Genomic DNA, 18,067 nt, shown 5'->3' on the forward strand with positions numbered 1-18,067 from the left:
CCCTGCTAAGCAGGGAGCCCAATGCCAGGCTCTATCCCCAAGACCAAGAGGTGCTTAACCATCTGAGCCACCCAGGCATCCCTCTCTCTCTGTCTTTCAAATAAATAATAAAATTTTTTTTAAATTTTTTTTTATTTATTTATGATAGTCACACAGAGAGAGAGAGAGAGAGAGAGAGAGAGGCAGAGACACAGGCAGAGGGAGAAACAGGCTCCATGCACCGGGAGCCCGACGCGGGATTCGATCCCGGGTCTCCAGGATCGTGCCCTGGGCCAAAGGCAGGCACTAAACCGCTGCGCCACCCAGGGATCCCAATAATAAAATCTTTAAAAATAAGAAGAACATCAGTCTTACAAGTTTATTTTTCTCAGTACGTAATTTATTTCAGAGTAATTTAGATGTCTTTAAAGTCATACTGATTTTTTTTTTTCACTTCACTTTAATGTTAAGAAATTTACATTCTACATGAACTGTTGTTGGACTCAATTTGCTTTTAGGTCTCAAAGGAACATTTCCCATCAAGAACTTACTTTCCTTGATTGTATGACCTAACCAGAGAGCTTCTGCATTGGTTGCTAAGCACCGGCCTGAGACTATCTTTTAGTGATGATTGAGAGGGAAGTTTGGGATAGATGGAGGTATATCTAGTGAAAGTATCATATCCTCAACGGACACTGACAAAAGGGCAAATGTCTTCTTAATATTCCTCTTTAATTATTAACATAGTAAGTTTTCTTTGAACTGAAAAATAGTGGTAAATAATGAATGAATGACAAGGCATGTAGGGAAGCCCCTGGTTATCCTGGAATGTAGAGATTATCATCAGATCTTCCATATATTCTTTCAGGTAAATATGCAAAGGACTAGCTAGGTAGGAACATTAGAAAAATAAAGCCAAATGAGGCTGTCTCACTGTGATCATTCGGGCATATTAAAAGAACACTTTTGAACTTACAAGAAGAATTAAAGTAGAAGAGATTAATTAAAATAAGCAAATGACTCAATTACCCAAAGGGCTGGACTTAATCTCACAGAGTACATATTGCATAGGAATAAATTAATATGGTTGCATCTTTGTGTGTGATATTGTGCAAATAAACATGGTCTCTTATCTCCTGAACTTGCATGCTCATTCTCTGATGTGTCCCCACTAAATTGTGTCCCCGCTAAATTCATATGTTGGAGTCCTGACCTTAGTACTTCAGAATATGTATTGGAGATAGGATCTTTAGAGACATAATTAAGGTTACGTAAGGTCATTAGGTTGAACCTTAATCCAATATAATGGTATTATTATAAAAAGAGGAGACTAGGACACAGACATACATAGAGGGAAGAGCATGTAACATCATCATCAAAAGGCAGTTCTCTTTAAGCCAAGGAGAAAGGCCAGGCCCTTAGCAGAAAACAGCCCTGTCAATACCTTGATCTTGACTATTAGCCTCCAGAACTGTGAGGAAATAAATTTCTGTTTAAGCTCCCCAGTCTGTGGTACTTCGTAATGGCAGCCCTAGCTGATGAATTATTTTCTTTTGGGAATATGTTTTATTATATTAATCTTAATTTCTGTCATATTCCATTATAAGCTCTTTGGGTTTGGAATCATGCCATTGATTTTTGTACACTGTCTTGTCTCTGCAAAACTGTGTGATCCTATGTAGACTCTAAATACTTTTTTAGAATTAGCGTTGATGGTTGTCAGAGTCTATTTTATTGCAGCAACCCTTGTAGAACATAGACAATATGATTTCTCCTATCATGATAATATAAAATGAAAAAAATAACATCAAACCCTTTATTCTGAAATATATACTACCTTGGTAGGTAAAAGTCAAAATACTCTAATATCCATCTCAACCTGGGTTTTCTAGTACACATTCACCTTTACACAAGACTTGTAAATCATTATCTTTCTTGTGCCCCTAACTTTGTTGCTTCTAGTCATTTTGTTTTATTTGATAATTTCTAGAAAAATCAGATGGTAATTCAACTGCCCTAATTTTATTCCCTAAGCTACAAAAATGTTAATCATATTATAATGCTTCAATTGGGTGAAAAAATAGACTTAAAGGTAAGGAAAAAATAAAATTAAAGGTAATATAAAATTACTAAGTGAACAAACAGCTCTATTCTCTAAAATGGAAATTACTTGTTTTAGAAAGATACACTTTATTTGAAGTTCCTAGAATACCTACTTAAATTATTTAAATATTCAATAATGTTAATACTTCATAAATAAGGCTGTCTATATACTAATGATTATATTAATGTAAAAGAAACTTGAAAACCACATAGGGCCACCAGAAATAACGAAACTGACAAAATACTTGGATGAGGACCATGAAGAAAATATGAACATCATGTACATATTGATTTAGGATGGCCTAAATACATAAAGGGAATTAATAAAATAAAAATAATTGTGAGAGTTTCATCTCTTAGAACTTCAAAACTGACAGAGAACTAGCTTAGATCCCTACTTCTATGATCAAAGACATCTTAATGATGAACCCTGTCTTTGGATTAGATTTTAAACACTATAACAGACTCTATTTCCCCTCACTGTAGGAAGCAATATACATATATCCTCAGCTTTTGATCACTATATCCTCAGCTTCTTTTTTTTTTTTTAAGATCTTACTTATTCATGAGTCACACACAGAGACAGGCAAAGGCATAGGCAGAGGGAGAAGCATTCTCCTCACAGGGAGTCCAATGTGGGACTTGATCCCAGGACCCCAGGATCACACACTAAGCCGAAGACAGAAGCTCAACCACTGAGTCACCCAGGCATCCCTATCCTCAGTTTTTGATCAGTCAGTTCCTTTGGCAAATAGTTACCAGTTGCACAAAATGAAGACTCATTTGAGAGCTGTAACAGATGAAGGATGTATCATGGTCTCTGCCCTTTAGTCTCAGAAAACCCCTTACCTATTTAACAGAGAACAAAAGGAGATGGTATGAGTAATAAATTTGCAAAGGAAACAAAGCTATTTTGAGATTTTTACATTCCTTATTCACTCAAATAACCTTTAATTTATAATGCATACATTATAAATAATTTGTACATAAGAGTATTGTGATATTTTGTGTGAATTTGGTGAGTGTTTTTTTTCTCAAAATTTAGTAATTATTCTTTGGAAAGACAGTTTTTTGGAAGTGATCTTAGGAAAAAACAACCGTATAATTTACTGCAAAAAAAAAAAAAGTTAATCTGTTAATGTTGGCATTTAACCAAAAAATTATATATATGTTTTTCTTACTGGAGCTTAAGTTCTTTACCTTTTTGCATAAGAGTATAGCAATAACAAGAACAATTCCAACTAAATAAGTCATTCGTATTGTTCTATTCACTACTCACACTAAAATGTTTACATATTAAAAGCTATTCATTTCAGAAATGCCGTTTAAAGTATAAACTGAGAGAGGAAAAAAGCATTAAACAGCAGTTCTTAGATTGAAATCTATGTCTCCAAATACTCAAATTGATATAACTGCATTTTCTGACACTAGGCAGCTTAGTTGAAACCTCTCTCTTTGATTGTTCCTCCCACAGCAGATACTACCCCAAAGAGCACTCTTTTCAATTGCCCTTTTTAAGTGCATCTATAAATCAACATTATGAGAAATGTCTTCAATGTATATAGAAAATCACTGTGTATGAATGGTAAATAGTGATTTGAAGCCTTTCAATTGACCTCAAACCTTTCCTATAAAGGCTGCCAAGCAAAGTAGTGTCTTCATTCAGTATCTTAAGTGCAAAATTATTGATTTACTTAGATGACTTTTTTAAAGAGCAGCAAACTCCTCAGATATGTTTTCTTTTCCTCTCTATCCTATTGGTATTTGCTGAGAGCTTAGGTTTTTATTAAAATTTAGAGCTGTCTGTCCCTTTACCTTCTCAATAATTGATTTTGGAGGTTTACTGTAAACACATTACACTAAAGTCTGGAAAGTTCTTTGTTAAAAAAAATTTTTATATTGAAATTGAGTTCTGCAAACAAAATGCAAGAGCGATTGACCAGTTTAATGGCAATGTTGGTATCTGTATTCTTTACCTCAAGATGTTCTGCTGTCTAGAGCTTCAAACTGGCTTATTAATCAAGAAAAACAGTTGAAAATTAGACTGTTATGATCTGTTATCTGCTGGTCACATCAGAATAGGAAGGTCACATTTGTCCTGTACTCACCTCTATCCAGAGTAATATTTTGGGTGTAAGTAGTAGTTAAGAAACAGAAGTAAGTATTTTACTTCTTCATGAATGGGTCCACAATGCAAAGACACAATTTTGGTAATGTCTCAGACATTTAGCCACACTAATTCAGATCATATTTTGGATATTAGGACTTAATAATTTTGATTTTTTGTCATGGATAAAAATTTTTAATGAATCTCTTGTGGTTTTATTTTGTTTAATATTCATCCAGAAATTTTAGGAATCAATTTCTCATTTCTTAGTTAAAATACTATTTACATTGTTGTTAACTTTAGAGCCAAAAGTATTGATTAGGAAGATGTCTCAAAATTAACACCCTTTTGTGACCTCAGGAGAGAGGCAAATACACCTTTAATACAGCAGTTAGACTTACAAGATCATAATTGTCATCAATATATTGGATATATTAAGTTATATATAAAAAGTAATGGATTTAGTTATATATACACATATATAAATAAATATTGTCAAATGCTTATAATTAAAATGAAGATATAGGCATAAACAGAGGATTCATTAATCCTAGTAAATAAAGCAAACTCGAAAAACTGCATTATCAGATAAGCTGCTACAGTGGTCAACTAAAGCTTAACCTTACTAGTATAGTATTTCTGGGCTACAGAATGTGCCTCAGGGTTATCCTGCCTGAGGAGCAAAATTGCTGGAGTATTTAGCCACCAACACTATCAGACAGTGTTTGAGAATTCTTAATTGGGATGGAGGGTAGGTAGGTGTTAATTTCCAGAGATTTCTGTTCTCTGGTCTCAGGCAGAGCAATATTCTTCAGCCAGAGAAAGTTCAGGGAAACAAATGAATGTGCTGTCTATTCAACGAGACAATGCACTAAAATGATAAAGTTTAAAGGCAAGGCACTAATAGCACTTGTATGTATGTGGAAGGGGTTTGTGGGCCAAGACAAGAACTGTATACCAAAAAAATCTCAGAAATAGTACCAGAAATGTTCTTTCCAAAAATCGTATTTGGAGATGCATGGGAATGCATTGCTAAGATCTGTTCCCTCAGTGGAGTTGCATCATAGACCTGGCATGTAACCAAATTTATTAAAATAATTTATTTTTGGTTTTGATCGAATTGTTAGTGGTAATAATAACATTATACTTTACATGTATAAGATTTTGCTTTTTATAGAGCCTGCTCTTATATAAAATTGCATCTTATTTTGAAACACAGTAACACAAGAATATGACTGGATTGTTGTTCAGTAGTTATTTAGTTTATCTTTCTGTCTATAAACAAATTTATTTTAGTCACAACTTGAAGGAGAAAACATATACACACACCCAAACCTTAGGACTCATTAACTATACTTACCATTTTACCTTGGATTATTACACTAAAGCTAATTTGATGATATCAGGTTTTCTTTGGCACTTCTCTGTAGCAAGTATGTATTAAAAATGGACAGTTTTTGTTGTATAATAATTCTCAGTGATTTTGCATGGAGAATTGGGGATATTTGACTTTAATAAGTACTTTCCAGATACTATTATCATAATTTGCTGAAAGTAAGATATGCTTATACATGGAAAATTTCCTAGTGAAGTATGCCAACTAATAAGTAAGCATAGACTAGTGAGAATGTTTTTCTTTCAGTTTCTTAAAGAACTCCAAAGAAATTGGATACTGTAGTCTTCTCTGTTACCTTTGCAAATAAGTGTTTAAAACCTCTTGTAGATATATCACATAACATAACCTATTTTTTTCTGATCTAGAATTCAAACTTGCTTCTTCATGTTCTTGAAATAAAAATTACTTAGTGATCTTCATCTAATGGAGCAGTTTATAGTTCTATTATCAAAATTTAACCAGAATTTCACTATTCTTTAAATGCTTGTTCACAGTTAAGATTTCTCCAACATTCTATTTTGTCTTTATTCTCCTGCATACACATTTATGCACTCACAACACAAGAAAAGACATGTATGCACATAAAAAATGACAGTTACTTATTTTCTACTGATCTATGATGGAAAATGATATAAAATACCCCTGTTCCCACTACTTGTTTCATAATTTACTCATCTCTACAGTCTTCATAGCTTTTCCTTTTTCTGGAAATTTCCATATCTATAAAGAATCAGCTTTGTTATGTTGGAGAATTAGTGACCTTACAATCATACTTACTGTCAACATTTGAATGTGATTATAAATGTCAATATTCTTTTCCTTTTTGTATTCTTTTTTTTTTAAGATTTTATTTATTCATGAGAGACACATAGAGAGAGGCAGAGAACAGGCAGAGGGAGAAGCAGGCTCCATGCAGGGAGCCCGACATGGGACTCGATCCCAGGTCTCCAGGAACGGGTCCTGGGCTGAAGGCAGCTCTAAACCGTTGGGCCACCCAGGGATCCCTCCTTTCCTTTTGTTAAAGTAAGCTCTGTGTCCAGTGTAGAGCCCAACACAGAGTCTGAATTCTTGACCCTGAGATCAAGACCTGAGTTGAGACCAAGAGTCAGATGCTTAACTGATGAAGGCACTATGGTGCCAAAAATGTTAATATTCTTTTTTTCATTTTTCCAAATGTCAATATTCTTAATAATAGTTGTCTCAGCAACAATTTTGCTAAAAAAATAGCTTCTATGTGATTTTTCTAAAAAGATTTTCTTTATTAATTTTGAGAGCAATGAGCAGGGGCTGGGGCACAGGAAGAGGGAGATAGAGAATCTCAACCAAACTCTGTGCTGAGCTCAGAGCCTGACTCAGAGCTCCATTTCAAGACCCTGAGCTCATGACCTAGGCCAAAATCAAGAGTAGGACGCTTAACTGACTGATTCACCCAGGCACCCCTCCATGTGATTTTTCTGATTGAGCAGAAAAAAACTTTGGTATTGTTGCTAACTAAATTTAAAAGTTGTAGTATAGGATTACTTTTTTTTAGTCAAATAATAGAATTTAAAAATGCTCACTAAGAAAGGAGCCATACCTTTTAGAGATTTTTCTGACAGAAAATTTATTCTGGGCATTCTACTTTTTTTTTTTATTAAAAAGTATATGTCTAAGTTAATCTCTGCCTCTTTTTATACATATTAGAAAAATTCTCTGTTCTAGAATGCCTCATTAGAGAGTACAAATTCAGTTTTATATCTTGATTATTAAAACTTGCCATAAATTCCCTGTAAAACGGATATTGTTTCTACCCTAAACACTGACACATATCATTTTACACTGAGAGATATTTATTTCACTTTATATTGAGAGGTATCCAATACAATAATAAGCCTAAATATTTGTTTACAGGGATTTCAAGGATGATAGATTTGGTGACATTAGAAAGCTACCAAAGTCTTTTTTTTTAATATTTTATTTATTTATTCATGAGAGATACAGAAAGAGAGAGAAGCAGAGACACAGGCAGAGGGAGAAGCAGGCTCCACACAGGGAGCCCGATGTGGGACTCGATCCTGGGACTCCATGATCATGCCCTGGGCCGAAGCCAGGTGCCAAACCATTGAGCCACCCAGGGATCCCCAAGTCTTTCTTAAGTAAATTTGTGTGAGCTCAGTAAATGCTATGCAATTAATAAGATTTACTGTGACACTCCAAAACTCCTATATCTGTGCTTTTCTTCATTGTAGCACATTGTCTCTTTCTAGTTGCTTTAAGTCCATTTAATGAAAACATGAAGAAAGTGTTACTAAATTCATTCATATAGAAAAACATGCATTTAACATTTACATTATGAAATGAAACTATAGGAAACTATAAGAAACCAAAAATATTTAATTCAAAAGATAGCATACTCTTAGTACTATATATATTTTATTGTTATTCATTTGTTAAATGAGTACTGAAGATATGACATTGTTTTTAAGATAACTATATTGTTAAGAATTGCAAGGCAATGGTTAAATAGACCTTAGTGGGAAGATAGTCTAATCTAAAGTGTGAGGTCACTCATGTCAATCACTCAGAGAAGGAATGAGTTCTTAAGTCATTGAAAGTATTGACCATAGGTAGAGAGATTAGAGAGAAAGAGGAATCTGTTGCTGTCCTTTGACCTTAATTTAAAGGGTCTAGGATTTGACCTTAGAGAGAAAGAAGGCCTGAAGCCAGAAGCAAAGGAAAATACTAACATAAAACATCTATAGGCTTTGAGAAAAAAAAATAATGAGCTTAATTCAGATTATCCACTTTGTTGTTCTCTGAGTTTATCCCCCTCTGTGTTTAAGCTCTCTGAATAAACTAGCATTGGCTTAGATATACAGTGACAAATAAATAATAATGTGTGTTAGATTATTGCAAAGAAAGTCATACCCTCCATCCCAAAGCCAGTATATCAATGAAAGCAATAATCAACTAGTGGATCCCAGAGGCAAGAAAATTTTAGGCACAGGACTGGGTTCTATAGCCAGCCACTGCTTCTACCCAGAATACTATTTTATTAGTGATAATCTTAAGACATGTGAATTTTATGTAAATTAATAAAATAATTTCAAATCTTATTGGTAGATATACAATAAGTGGGTTTAATTTCCTTGATGCCATTCAATCTCTAATACATAAGCTTATTTTATTATTACTATTTTTGCTACTACTATCAATATTGTCTATACCACTGTTGCTGCTGCTAAATTTACTTAACATTGTAACTCCTCTGAATGCCATGACCTTATAAATATAAAACACATCATGATTACTAAGTGCTTTCAAATGCATTGATGGCTCCATCAGCAGCAATTCTACAGAATTAGCAAAGGCGTGCCTGGAGAATCCAGCTTCCACTATTATTTATTTATTTATTTATTTATTTATTTATTTATTTATTTATTATTTAAAGATTTTAATCATCTACTCATGATAGAGAGACAGAGAGGCAGAGACACAGGCAGAGGGAGAAGCAGGCTCCATGCCGGGAGCCCCACTCGGGACTCGATCCCAGGACTCCAGGACTGCACCCTGGGCCAAAGGCAGGCGCTAAACCACTGAGCCACCCAGGGATCCCCCAGCTTCCACAATTTCTAACCCTTCCAAAGTAGTCTTATCCCTAAGGTACTCACTAACTTCAGACTGGGGCAGAGTAATTGACTATTTTAGTTCAGCCAAGCTCATGATAGTTTAACTCCCTCAGGTCTGGGATTGCTGGCAACTGGAAGAATGGAGCCTCTCTTGAAAAGCTACAAAGCTGTTTAGCTACATCTTGTGTACTGGCTTCGGTTGCAGCTTGTATCTCTGATAGCCCTTGCTGAAGGCCATAGCAATTACACTGTCATTTAATATGCTGACGTTTTTATATTCAGTTTTCAAAAGCCCTTGCCTTGTAAGAAATAATTTTAAGATATCTCAGATACCAATTTAAGGAACTGTTTAACTAATGTCTAACATGTTTTGCCATTTTCCTTCTTGGGATGAACAAATCCTACTTGTCTTGTAACCAAGCAAGTTTCTTAATTCCAAATCCCAATTTCTGTATTGATTAGATTTTTTTCTGTTGCATGCAACAACAATCCAGCCTCAATTAGTTTAAGTGAAAGACAGATTAGGGCTCATGAAATCAACGTTGCTGGAAGCAAATGGATCCAGGCATGTAGTATTAACAGCATGGTTTGTCTCAGATTTAAATCTTTGCTTTTTTTATCTTTTTTTTTTTTTTTAATCTTTTCTATAGCTGACTGATTGGCTTTGTGTACACTTTGGTGATGATGACCATCAATACCTCCTGGATTACATCTCCAATTACACCAATTGACATGAAATGGCCTCCAGCCTGATCAGATCTAGCTTGGATACACGTCTCCATAGTCTGGAATAAACCCTAAAGATATGACAATTGCTATTAAGAATAGTCCAATTTAGTCAACATTCATGGTTTTTTTTTTTTTTTTCTAAGTAGGAAAATCAATTTTGACTGGAAGCTCTCAGTAAATGTTCCATGTTTGGAAAGAGAAGAGAGTAGTTTCATATTAGGAAGGATAGTTTTTACCCGAAAGCAAAAGAAGAATGGATAAAAAAAGCAAATATATAAAGTTTTTTTTAAGTTTTTTTTTTTTAAATGATACAACCACATTAAAATGCAAGGCTGCCATTCAAACAGTTCATATCTGTGGGTAATTAGTAATTTCTGTATCTTCAAAGTAAAACATGTCAGGACTCAGTAAAAACAATGTTGTTTCTTAATAGGTGCTGAATTTCATGATTTAGGGTCATTTGCTTCAATTTGCACACATTACTAATGTGAACAAAACAAAATAAAATGAGATGGGATACAGATTGACTTGAGATACTTGAATAAAATGATGCATTCTTTTTTGGTTATATATCCCTTTTTGGTAAATCATAATTTGTTCTATCTTATATGTTTTCCCTTTAAAGATATGCAGTTTGATGTTCACTTTCATTTTCAGCAACTACTAAAATGTCTCAGAGGAGGGAGGCAGAGGGGCATGTTAATAATGTAGAGAACTCATTTCTTTGTTAGAAACCATTATGATGCACTATTAAAAGGGAAAGTTGTTGGAAATTATTGAAATATATTCAATATATATTTTATTGATGTATAATAGGTAGAGAAAAGTGAATAAATAATAATTGTGCAGTTTAATTATTCACATAGTGATCACAGGCATGAAAACCCTCAGGAAACATCATTTTCTAAAGAAGAAATATTGAGATCTTTCTGCCTGAGAATAAGAATGAGAAAAGAACGTCTGGAAAATTCTTTCTAGAAGGTTTTAATTAGATATTTAATTTCCTTAATAGATTTGAACAAATCAGATGTCCTCTTTTTCCTTATTTCAGCTTTGGAAAGTTGTGCTTTCCAACAGTTGTTTGCGTTTAATCTAAATTGTTCAATTTGTTGAGATAAAATGTTCATGATTCACCTGGGATTTTTTTTTATGCCTGGTTATTTTTTATTCAATTCTAGACTTCAGTTATGAAATGCTTTAGAGGTTCTTTGAGCCCTGGTTTGAGGTTATCTTCATTAGTACAGTAATTATTCTATGCCCAGCAAACAGAATTGGACAATATAATCTCATCCAGTCAAATATTGAGTGTCATTGCTGGCTTTTAGTTTTGTAAGACCTTGCTTATTTGCTGTTCACCCTTAATTCCTGCTAGAAGAAATGATGGTCCCACAGAAGAACATGGGGTTATTACCAGAGCCCTATTCATTGGTGGGACTAGCCATGTGGGACTGTCAAAAAAAATGCTGTCTTCTCAACTTCTCAGTGCCCATTAGGAAAGAGTAAATATCCCAAATGGAAAAGCAGTGTCTAGTACTAAGCTCACGTCATTGGACACCTCTTCTTTTTGGAAACTTGCCCCACAAGTCTTCAATGCCTTAGTTGCTTCCTGATTTATTAGAATACACCAGAATGACCTTGTCCTTGTGTTTAGCTGTTGAGAATCTGCGTAAATTAGGCTGCCCGTTGGGCTGCAGAGAAGTTCGAGGACATCACCAGTCCAGATTTTTTCTTCTTCACTGTGTGCGTAGGAATGACAATTCTTCCAAGTCCAAAAGAAGAAACGGATCAATCCTAATAGACTGATTTTTATGTCTGTTATAGAGTATGAGTGCCATATGGTGCGTTCAGACAAGAGACGAAATGATTACTCAGAGTCCAGTACCTTGGAACAAAGAGGGCCCAAATGGGGTAGACCATCAGGCTCTGCCAAGTTCAGGTGCTGAGGTGAAACCCTGAGGCTAAGTCCGGGTTGGCTCTCACTCTTATTATTGTAGGATGTGAAGTGTATGGAAGCAAGGAAGGAAAAACAACTCAAGAAACCAATCTCATGAGGGGCAGCAGGGAGCTGCGTATGTGACTGTCTGCACAGGTCTCAGAGATGCATTAACTAAGGGGCTGCAGGGGATAGGAGAAGTGACCTCAGCAGGCCTGGCTATTTATGCACCATCATTCCCGTTGTCAGCATGTACTGTTTTCAGTACAGACCAATGGCAGGAATAATTGGCTTTTGCCATATGCGTAAAGCTGTTGCCATTTATGCATGTCCCTGTTCTTATTGTTTCTTTTGCCTGCTGAGGTCCTGCTCTCCCACACATGGGTAATGAAATTTTACTAATTAGATATCATTTAATTTCAGAGCGTCTACATTTATATAACTACAACTCTTTAGTCATATATATTAAAGATTCCTCAGAATTAATCTGAAATAATGAAAAATTCTCAGGGCTTTAGTCGCTAGTGTAACATCAAAATCACAAAGAAGAGACCACAGGAGTTTTTTTGTTTGTATATTTATAATTCAAAATGTTGTCTATTACCTGGTGGTGAAGGTCTTTAATTAAAAGGGAGATAAAATTTCCAGTGGAAAGTCCATTGTGAATTTAGGAAAAAAAGATGTTATGATCAGCATTTTAAAATTGATGGCATTTTGGACAGCAGAAATAAGAGTAGTGCTCTTCCCAAATTAAGAAACTGTAATTTAAAAAGTTCTTAAGAATATGAAACAAGGACATTTATGGAAATAGGTAATAAATTATGACATTGTAGAAAAAAGTTCTATATTTGGCATCTCTGCTCATTTACTAGCTGTATAATGTTGGACAAGCCATTTAACCTCTTTGGATCTCAATTTACTAATCTTCAAAATAGGTCTAATAACACTGATCTCCTATAACTCTTACTAATATTAGATGTGATCAAAGGAAACTGCAGTGTGAACAGCTACTAACTCCTATTAGTTTAACAATTATTTATTGAAAAAGCATATTTAATGTGCATAATAATGCTAACCAATGCATAGGTTATTAATAATATTATTTTGTTGAAACAAAATAATAGAAATAATTTAGCCAATTGAACAGTTCCCATGGTCTATCACTTTTATATTCAAATTCTATTCTTCCTTTCTTGTCTTCTACTCTTCACTTCTTTTTCTCTTCCTTCTCCTCCTTCTCTTCTTTGACCCTTCTATCCATTTCCTCTCCCACCCCTCATTTAAAATGTACATTTTAATTTTACTTTTTCTCATGTTTTGGGAAAAGGGAATGTCAATAATTTAAAAAGATTATGTAAGAAAACATGAGTGGACTAATTTGTAATTGTTGAGGATAATATAGAAAATCATAAGCTTAATAATTGATTATTTTTATACATTTATTATGTAGCTTCATTTTCTCTTGAGTTGTTGTTACTGATTAAGTTGGTTATTTTATCTCCTTCACCAGTCTTAGGAATTGTCACATGACTTCTGATGCGAGTAAATATGATATGTTAGTAATTTTGAACCTTTTGATAAACAGATTTACGAGAAAAAAAGTGGTTAAAAGTCTAACTGGCTTAATATCCAGCTCTATAACTGTGGGTAGGTTATTTAACTTTTTAGGTTTCCTCCTCTGTAAAATGTGAGTAATAATACCACCATCTTATAGGATTGTTTGTAGGTTATATAGTCCAGTTATATATAGTACTTATTATAGTGCCTAGAGCAAAATGTGTTCTTCATCAAAATTAGATGTAGTTATTAGAATATTAAGAACATCTTCTAATAAAATTGCCATGGATATAACAGTGTCACTCTGGAAGGGATTATCACTCAGTGTCCATGAGATAAATAATTAGAATTGAACATATTTGAAAATAGAATAAGGGGTAATTATTTATCTTAGGTTGGGATTCCAGGGGGAAAACCTCTAATGTAGACGTATGCATGTGGGAAATTTTCTGGGGGGTTGCTCCTCTGAAAGACATCTATAGGGGCACATGGAAGAGGGGTGGGAAGAGAAGTGGAACTGTAAAGCAGTTGCAGCAAAGGTCCCTGCCTGTCCTACAGGGAAATCTGGAGCTGAGATTGCCCTACAGAGATGATCTTATTTGAAATAAAAAGATTGGGCCTTTGTTCCCTTGCATTGACCACTGACTTCAACTTATACCCAGGAAGAGGTCAAGGCCTAGGACAGGGCAATTCCTTTTGGTGAAAGGCAGTTGCCAGATAAAATTTACTCAGTTGAGAACCATCAACAGCCACTCCTCTCCCTGTTGTGTAAGTCAGTGCTTTAATCTGAAAGGTGACATGTGGTAGCAATCTTAAATATATGTATATGAAATATATATATAAATTTTACATAGGAACATTCTAAGTAAGCTTTGTCAATATTTAATATTTGAACTAATCTATTTGTAATAATGAGCCTTTCATGTAGCATATTTTGTGTCATGGTATCCTTTTAAAATAAGAACAAATAAGAATGTAAATTAAACATATTTTTGTTAGGTAAGCAGATCTTGTTTTTAATACTATATGCACAAATTTGATGAGTACCTCAATTCTTGAAGACCCTAGAAAATTATCTTACTGGCAGCACTGAAAACAAGCCACTCCAAAGGCTCTGACAATCTCAGATATTCAGAAAGATTTCAACAAAGACACACACTTCTATAAGCCATATGACATATTCTTCGTGAAAGCTTTTCTTATCTATTATTTCAAAATTCACTGCTATTAAAAATATGTAGTAAGGTCATGGTAAACATTTTCTCTATAAACACAAAAAATAATAAGACAAAATTTAGTTACTAAATTCATCCTTAAACATTGAGTAAATAGACTCAGAAGCAATTAAATTTTATTTTCTTCAGAAAATTATTTGGAAGGAAAAAGATAAGCCAAGTGTGCTTACTATTTTACAAAGTACACATTTTATGTATTTTGAAAATAATCTGGCTTTTTAAAATAATTTTCTGTTTTTTTCCAGAAAAATGTTCATGGAAACACAAACATTGTAAAATTTATATTCTAAGTTCACCTAATAAGATATAAAAAGCACAGAGAGTTTAGAAATTCCTTACTTCAGGGGTACCTGAGTGGCTCCAAATTTGGCCTTTGGCTCAGGTTATGATCCCAGGTATTGGGATCCAGCCTTGAGTCTGGCTTCCTGCTCAGCAGGAAGCCTGCTTCTCCCTCTCCTTTGCCCCTCTGCCTGCTAGTCCTCTCTCTTTTGCTGTCTCTCTCAAATAAATAAATACAATCTTAAAAAATTATTTATCTCATAGCCTCCTTTTCTAGAAACGAGAACCCTTTCTCATTTGGAACATTTCACCTGTGTTGTACCTCAAATTGTTCCCTGAAAGGATCTGAATAGTATTTCTCAGAATAACATTTCTAATTATGGATGAGATGTCAATTGAAAAGAAATGATGCGGGGGCGGGGGGGGGGGGCAAAAAACAGGAAAACACACCCTGACATGAAAATGGTGTAACTGTGGCTTGAATAAACAAATGAGGATCCTTATCATATAGCTTCAAAATAGAACATTATAAAAGAATTAATTGATATAGAGGTGGTTTTATGAATACTTTGTAATTAATTCAATCTTATTTTGAAGGTTCTGATTCTTTAATATGGATTGGCATTCTTTTCTTTCTTCATAGGAATTATGACCACAGCTAGGGAAAGAGAGGGAAGGAAAGAAAGGAGGGAGAGAGAAAAAGAGGAGAAAAGATAAAAGAACAAAGAAAGGAATGAGGAGATTAAGGAGGAAGGAAGGGAAAATGTAACCTTGGTTTTGAAGAAAGAATTGAAAGAGGGAATCTATTAGTAGATGCCAGACACTCTGTTGTCCCCTCATTCAGGATTTTCGCACTTTGTCATTAATATAAATCCAAGAAGTGTGTTTCCTTACCCCCCTGTACAAATGAGGAAACGAAGACTCATGACAGTTAAGTAAAATGCTTAATGTCAGATGCCTAAGAAGAGTTTTACCTAGGATCTATATATGGTCTGATCTGTTTGAATCATTTCGATATAAAACCCAGCTGACTTATGTGACACAATGTTGAAAATATTCTGAGTGGCTTTCAGAAAGGAAATGCTCTCCCCTACATCTAAACTATAGAACGTTGCGTCTATTTTAGATAAAAAAAACTTTCAATTCAAAATTTGGGGATCTTGTCAACCTGGCAAAGTTGACATAAAAATAAAGTTTAAATTTTGTGTGTATATTTTCGTTTAGGAAGTAATTATATATTTTTAAACTCTATTTTCATTTTTTTGGAATGAATTACCTTTCTGTTTTGCAAGCTTTGTCTGGTTGAATATACTGTGTCTTTATTCAATTAAGATTGAGCTCATTTGAAACTGGCCCTTGGTCTTTGTGAGCATTGGTCTCCTTCTGGTTCATCTACATTTCAAGTTATCTTAGGAACGCTTAGAAATCTTGTGTATTCAACAGGGTTCCCTTTGGTGGGCACTGCGCTGGCTCTCAAAATCTGTGAGACTGAAACTAATGGTGTCTCTCAGCATCAATTTTGTGCTAATCTCTTCTGCCTCTTGGGTGCAGTGGGGTGTAGGTAACAGGGATAAAATGTATCAGGTTTAGGTCTCCGAGCTTGCATTCTTTTCTTGATCTTGAATCTCCAAGTGCTGCCTGCCACAGTATCTTCTTCTTTTTTTTTTTTTTTCCACAGTATCTTTCTGATGACAAAAAACAGATTTATTTTAACCTGTTTTGTCTAATTCCCTAGACCCCAACCCAGTCCCAAAGGGAGTCAATATGCTTTGGATTAACTAGTCTGATATAACTGGAATCTGTTCTACACCAATTCATGGGCATTTTAAATAAAGCTGAAATTAGAACAATAATATAGCATGAGAATATATTATTTAGAAAATAAATTAGTGCCCAAAAAGAAGAGAAAATAATTTAAGATATTAAAAATAAATGAAAAATTGTATAGCAATACAGGCTTATAACTTAACCCTTAACCTATATTGTTAATTTTAGAACTTAAAAAATTGTGTTATATTCATGTATGAAATTTTCCTATATATGAGAACTATAGCTGTCTCTTATACATTGGAATCATTATTGCACAATGATAACACTCTCTCTTTATCTGATGGAGTGGTATCCAATTGAAGAGAAGAGTTAAACTAAATACCATTTTGTCCTTAGATATATATAGCTCTTTTAGCTACATTTCAGGAGAGAAAAATAACATTTGCAAAGAAAATTTGTAGGCAAATGTAGTCCTAGTGGAAATTGCTTTAGCCTGAAGAAATCTTACAGAATTAAAAAGATAGAAACCCTAACAATCCAAGCTTTCTTTTCAGTAGATATTTTCCACTCAAACATGCTTATGAAAAACAATCATCACAGGTTTTCACTAGGGTCAGCTGTGAGTGGAGGAGGCAGATGGGGAGAGATTAGCAAAAGCTCAGATACGTTTACTAGCTTTCTCTTCAGAAACACTTAAACTGAATTGTGCAAAAAGATTCTAAAGCAGGGAGATATTTCCTTTTGAGTACCTAAGAAGGTGATTCCACTCTGGAACTTAGGAACAGGTGTAAACTCATTTATTTGAGTAATTACTCTGTGTTATCACTGTGCTTTGTACTTTAAATGTCATAACTTCATGCAGCCCACCATAAACTATTAGATATAGGTAGTATATTAACTGTGTATTACAGAACAAAAACCTGAGACTTAGAAAAGATAAGTGTCTTCTGGATTTATAGTGGTAGTCAAGTTTGGTATAAGCCAAGTTTCAGAATAAGATCTTCCAGGTTTGTAAAACCTGTGCTCTTCATACCTGTATTATTTTGCTTTTTAAATCACATTATTCCATAAAATAGCCTAAAAAATATGGAAATCAGTTCCTTATAAATTTTAAAGTCTTCTGTTACCATAAAGTACAAATGACTTTTGTTGATATAAATGAAAGAATAATTTATTGTGTGAAACCAGTTTCTTGCAATAAGAGAAGTTCACAGAGGATCATACTTCTGGGCTATTCTAGGGAGGGAGTTTGATTTATTCAAATCCTGCTATAATTGTTTAAAAAACTAAATGAAAATGGAATCATTTATTATCATATAGAAGGATTAAGCTCTAAATTGGATTTCTGACTATAAGATGAAAAAGTAAGCT

Source organism: Canis lupus, chromosome 29 (assembly GCF_011100685.1).
Source record: "Canis lupus familiaris isolate Mischka breed German Shepherd chromosome 29, alternate assembly UU_Cfam_GSD_1.0, whole genome shotgun sequence".
In the NCBI taxonomy this organism is placed as follows: Eukaryota; Metazoa; Chordata; class Mammalia; order Carnivora; family Canidae; genus Canis; species Canis lupus.